Raw genomic sequence first — 6,110 nt, 5'->3', positions numbered from 1 at the left:
GTTGTGTGTGCTAATATATGGTCTATTTTGGAGACTGTCCTATGTGTGGCTGAGAAGAATGTGTATTTTGATGCTAAGTGAAACTTTCTGTAAAGTTCTGCTAAGTCCATTTCTTTACAAGTTTGATTTAGTTTTGTTATTTATTTGTTGATTTTTTTGGGGGCCTAGTTAATCTATCTCTATGACAATGGGGTGTTAAGTCCCCCAGTACAATTATGTTATTGCTCCTTTGATTTTTCATCTCTGCTAACATTTGTCTTACGTAGCTGGATACTCCTACATGGATGCATGTATATTTGTGATTGTTCTCTCTGCCTCTTGAAGTTTTCTGATAACAAGTATGTAGTGATCTTCTTTATCTGTTTCAATCACTCTAGGCTTGAAGTTGACATTGTCAGCAACCAAAGTGGCTACTCCTGCATTTTTGGGTTTTTATCACATAGAGAATTGTTTTCCATCCTTTGATTTTCAGTTTATGAATTTCCTTTTATGCTAAATGTGTTTCTTGTATGCAGTATATTGTTGGATTTTGTTTTTTGGTCCATTCTTCCAGTCTGATTCTTTTGATTAGTGAATTGAAGCCATTTACATTGATGGTTATAGCTGATATGTATTGGCTTATTGTTGTCATGTTATTTTCCTGCTGTTGGTCCCCTACTTTCCCCCTCTGTTTAATTGCTTGCTCTACTTAGTGGCTCCTTTCCATTGTTGTTCTTGAAGTTATGGTCATTTTTGTCTTTTTCTAAAATATCTGTAGATATTTTCTAGAATATCTCTTTCAAGAATATCTCTACTCTTTGCAGAGTTGGTTTGGTGGTCATGAATTTCTTCAATTGCTCCTTGTCATAAATATCTTACTTCTAGATTAAAATTGATAGGTAGTTTTGCAGGGTACATAAATCTTGGTTGGAAGTTGTTTTCTTTCAGGACCTTAAATATTTCACTCCAAGCGCTTGTTGATTTGATGGTTTGTATTGAGAAATCTGCTGTGATTCTTATAGCTTTCCGTTATAGTTGATCTGTTTCTTTTTTCTAGCAGCTTTTAAATTACATGTTTTTTTTTTTTCTGAATTTCTGGATTCTTGATTATTCTGTGTCTGGGTGGAGATTTGTTTTGATTATGGCTAATTGGAGTTCTGTATTCATCACTTAACTATTTGTGAGATTCTTTCCCCATTGGGAAATTTTCTGCCACTACTTCTGTAAACAGCTTTTTAAAATGTCCTTTCTGTTTACTTCTGCTGTTTCATTGACACCGATCAGTCTTATATTGTTCTTCTTTGAATCATCTTACAGCTGTTGTATTTTATTTCCTGGTTCCTGTAATTTTAATAGATCTTTCCTCTCACTCTCACTAGGTTCAGGGCTGTCTTCAAGGTCTGAAACTCTATCTTCAGTTTCCTTCAAGCAGTTTTACCTGCTTTCAATGGGATTCTTAACTTTCTGGATATCTGTTTGAATCTGTTTCATGCATTCTAATTCTTTCCTGCATTGTTCATACAATATTTCCATCATTTTTCTATTCTCCTGTATTGTTTTAATCTATGATTTCTTTACCTCTGCTGAGCAATTCTTTCATGGTTGTTGTCATTTCTTTTTTTACCTGAGAGATTATATCTGATGTGATTTTTCTATAACCTGATCAAAATGTTTCTTAACTTCAGTTGCTATCATTTCAGAAATTTCAGGTGTGTGACTTCCAAGTTTTATGTCCTTGTCTCCTGGACTTGTTCTGGGTGGGCTGGAGGTCTGAGGTTGCCTTTTGTTCCTCCACTGTGACATTTTTGGGGCTCTCAATGTTCACCCAGGCTCAGCAGTGATGTAAGGAGTGGGGCATGGGATAGCAAGGCTTCCATGATAGTGGCAGTGGTGGGGGGTGGAGTAGGCTCAACAAAACTCCTGCTGTCCCAGATTTAATGTGGCTTCCATGATGGTGTGTGGGAAGTGATCCACAGCTCAGGAAGGCTCCCCTGATGGTGGGGGGCAGGATAGGGCTCACCAGATCTCCCACAGTGGTGATGGTGGGGCAGGCCACAGCTCAGAGAGACTCCCTTGATGGTGGGGCAGGGCCTACCAAGGCCCCTTAGCTTTACAGACCTGACCCTGCCTTCTGTGATGGTGAGGTGTTGGGCTGACGATCTGCAAGTCTCCCCAAATGGTGGGACAGGCAGCATAGGTCCACCGAGGCTCCTGCAATGGTAGGAGTGGTTGTGTACAGCTGAGCCAGACTCCCACAGTGGTGGTGGTGGGGCAGAGCTCAACAGGTCCCCGTAGCTTCCCGGATCTCAGCCTGCCCTCCATGCTGGTGGGGTGAGGCAGCCAATATATTTTGATTCTTCCTTCTTTTCCAGTCCCTTCCTCTCCCTTTAACTCCTCTTACCTCCCCCCTTATTTACAAAGCTTTGTTTTCTTTTTATCCTTCTATTATTTTCCTCTTTTCCCTTCCTCCCCCCTACTCTCTAGTCCTCTTTCTTTTTGAACAGTTTGGTCCTGTTTTGCAGTGTATGTCATACATTTTGGTCCTTATTTACGCTTTCAGTTTATTACACTGGAGAGACAATGTGATACTTATTCATATATGTCTGATTTATTTCACTTAGGAGAATGATCTCAAGGCAGAACAATTTACCTAGAAATGTCTCAAGCTTATCCTTCTTTATGGCTGAGTAAAACTGTACTGTATAAAAGACACATGTCTTTTTTTAATCCATTCCTTGGTTTATGGATATTTAGGTTGTTGCTAACATCTAGCTATTACTACGTGTGCTACTATGAACGTAGTGCACATATATTGCTGTGGTATGTTTTAATTTGTCTGAGAAGATAATAAGAAGGGGAATAGCTGGGTCAAATAAGACCTCTAATCCTAATTTTGTGAGGTATCTCCACTCTACTTTTCACACTTGTTGCACCAGTCAACACTCCCATGAACAGTGGAAGAGGGCTCCTTTTCCCCACAGCTCCTCCAGCCTTTGTTATTCGTTGATTTCTTGATGGCAGCCGTTCTTTCTTGAGTGGTATGCAATCTCGGTGTTGTTTTAATTGGCATCTCCAAGTGACCAGTGATGCTCAACATTTTTTTTCCACATATTTACTTGCTATTTGTATTTTTTCATCTGAGAAGTATTCATTTCAGATGCCCATTTTTTAATTTGGCCTTTACATTTTGGGAGGAGACTGATTTTTTTTTCCAATTATTTACACATTTTAGATATTAGTCCTTTGAGGGACAACTCTGTAAAATTTTTCCTATCTTGTGTGTTGTCTTCTTACTCTATTGATTGATGATTTCTTTTGTTGTGTGAAAAGCTCTTTAGGAGGATGAGGTCCCACTTGTTGAATCTTTGTAGTACTTCCCATGCAATCAGCGAACGTTTTGCCTGCATATGTATCTGTAAAAGTTCTACCTATTCTTTCCTCCTGTAGACTTAATGTTTCTGTTTTAATATTTAGATATTTGATCTGTTTTGATTTTAGTGCAGTTCATAGTGAGAGACATAGTTTAGTTTTATTTTTTTTTGCATGTAAGAAGTCATCTTTTCGAGCACCATTTATTAAAGGGTTATTTTTCTTTGAATGAATGTGTTTGGCCTTATAATCAAAGATAAGCTGGCTGAATATGTTTAGAATTATTTCTTTATCTTTTAATCTGTTCACTAGATCCTTAAGACTTTGTTCTTGCCAGTAGCCTGTTCTTTTCAGTCATGATAGCTTTGTCATATAATTTCAACTCAGAGATTGTGATTCCCCCTGCCTCGCCTTTGTTGCCTAGAATTGTTTTTGCTATTCTAGGTCTCTTCTGTTTCCAAATAAATTTAAAAAATGTTTTATCTATTTCTGTGAGATATGATAATGGTATTTTGATTGAGATTGCATTAAATATGTATAGCAATTTTGGTAGTATGGCCAATTTAACTACATTGGTTCTTCCTAGCCAAGAGCAAGGGATCTTTTTATATTTCTGTTATCCTTTTCTACCTCCTTTTTCAGATCACTGTAATTCTAAACATGTAGGTATTTTACTTACTTTGTTAGTTTTATTCCTAAGTATTTCATTATCTTGATGCTATTATGAAAAGTGTTACTTTCCTAATTTCTCTTACCACACTTATCTGTGTACAGAAATATTACCAATTTTTGAGTATTGATTGTACTCAGCTACACTGCTAAATTTGGATCTTAATTCTAGAAGTCTTTGGGGGGAATTTTTGGGGTTTTCCATGTAGAGTATCATGACATTTGCAAATAATGATAATTTAACTTTTTTCTTTCCTATCTTTGTTCCATTTATTTCTCTGGCTAACATTTTCAGAATTGTATTGAACAGGAGTGGTGATAGTGGGCATCCTTGTCTTGTTCTTGATTTTAGAGTGAACATTTTCAATTTTTGATCATTTGTTATGATGTTGGCTGTAGGTTTGTTATAGGTGGCTTTTATTAGATTGGGATAAAGACCATCTGTTATGGCTTGTGTCTGATTGTCCCCACAAAGCCTCCTGCAGTCCTAGAGCAGCTTCTGGAATCTGTGATTGATTATTGTGAGTGTGGGTGCTGCTCCTGCCCTGGGGCAGGTAAACTTCATTACAAGGTAAGGAGGGGAGAGAGGCTAGCTAGTTGGTGCCGCTTCTGCCTGTCATTTTGCTCTTTGCTGTTTTCTGTCACCATGAGTGGCTGCCCTCTGCTGTGTGTCACTGTCTTGGAGCCAGTTGAGTATGGACTGAAACCTCCATTAACTGTGAGCTAAATGAACCTTTCTTTCCTTAATTCTAGGTGTTGGGTATTTTGTCCCAGTAATGAGTGAAAAGTAATCAAGACATCGTCTATGCCAATTTTCTGTAGGGCTTTTATCATGAGTGGATGTTGAACTTTTCCAAATGTTTTTTCTGAATCTATTGAGATGATCATATGATGTTCTTGGTTTTGTTGATATGATTTACTACATCTATAGATTTGGCTAGGTTGAACACTTCCTGTATCCCTGGGATGACTCCTTCTTAGTCATGGTGTGTAACTTCCTGACAGTTTTTGCATTCTGTTTTCCATTATCTTTTGAGGATTTTCACATTTATATTCATTAGGGAGATTTGCCTGTAGTTTTCTGTTTTGGTTGTATCCTTCTCTGATTTTGGTATTCGAGTAGTACTTGTTTGCAGGAATGATTTTTGGGAATATTGCTTCTCTTTTAATTTCATTAAAGAGTTTCACCAGTAGTGACCTTAGATCTCTAAATTTGTTGTAAAATTCAGCACTAAATCCATCAGGAGCTGGGCTTTTTTTTGTTAGTAGGTATATATTTGCAGTTTCATGACTGACATTGGGTTTCAAATTTTTATTTCTACTTGATTCAGTTTTAGCAATTCATATATATCTAGAGATCTGTCCATTTCTTCTGGATTTTCCATCTTTTTTTTTCAGTACTGGGGATTGAACTCAGAACCTTGCACTTGCCAGGCAGATGCATAAACCTCTGAGCTCTCTCCCCAGCCCTACATCTTATTAAAGTACAGGTTCTCAAAGTAGGTATTGATGATCATCTGGGTTTCAACAGGATCACTTCTGATTTCACCCTTTTCATTTCTAATTGCACAAATTTGAGTCTTTCTTCTTTTTGATAAGATTGGCTATGGGTTTGTCAATTTTACTTAATCCTTCAAAGAAATAATTCTTCAATTCATTGATTCTTTGCATTGTTTTCTTAGTCTCAGTTGCATTAATTTCTGCTCTGCTCTATAATTTCTTTCTTTGTATAAGCATTAGGTTTGATTTCTTCTTTTTTTTACCTAGAAGTTTAAGATTCAGCATTAGGTTGTTTTTTGAGCTCATTTTGTGTTCCTGATATGCAAAGTCATCAGTATAAATTTCCCTTTTAGGAGTGCTTTTATTTTATCCTATAAGTTCCAGTATGTTGTATTGGAATTACCATTTAACTATAAGTGCTATTTAATTTAATCTGTGACCCACTGATCAGGAGGGTGTTGTTGAACTTCCATTTGTTTCTGTAGGTTTTGTGTTTTTGTTTGCTGCTGATTTCCTTCCTTCCTTCATTCCTTCTTCTTCCTTCCTTCATTCCTTCATCTTTCTTTCTTTCTTTCTTTCTTTCTTTCTTTCTT

This window comes from Octodon degus, unplaced genomic scaffold, assembly GCF_000260255.1.
Source record: "Octodon degus isolate 3935 unplaced genomic scaffold, OctDeg1.0 scaffold00014, whole genome shotgun sequence".
NCBI lineage: Eukaryota > Metazoa > Chordata > Mammalia > Rodentia > Octodontidae > Octodon > Octodon degus.
The sequence above is the reverse complement of the archived record's forward strand: the minus strand, read 5'-3'. Positions refer to the sequence as shown.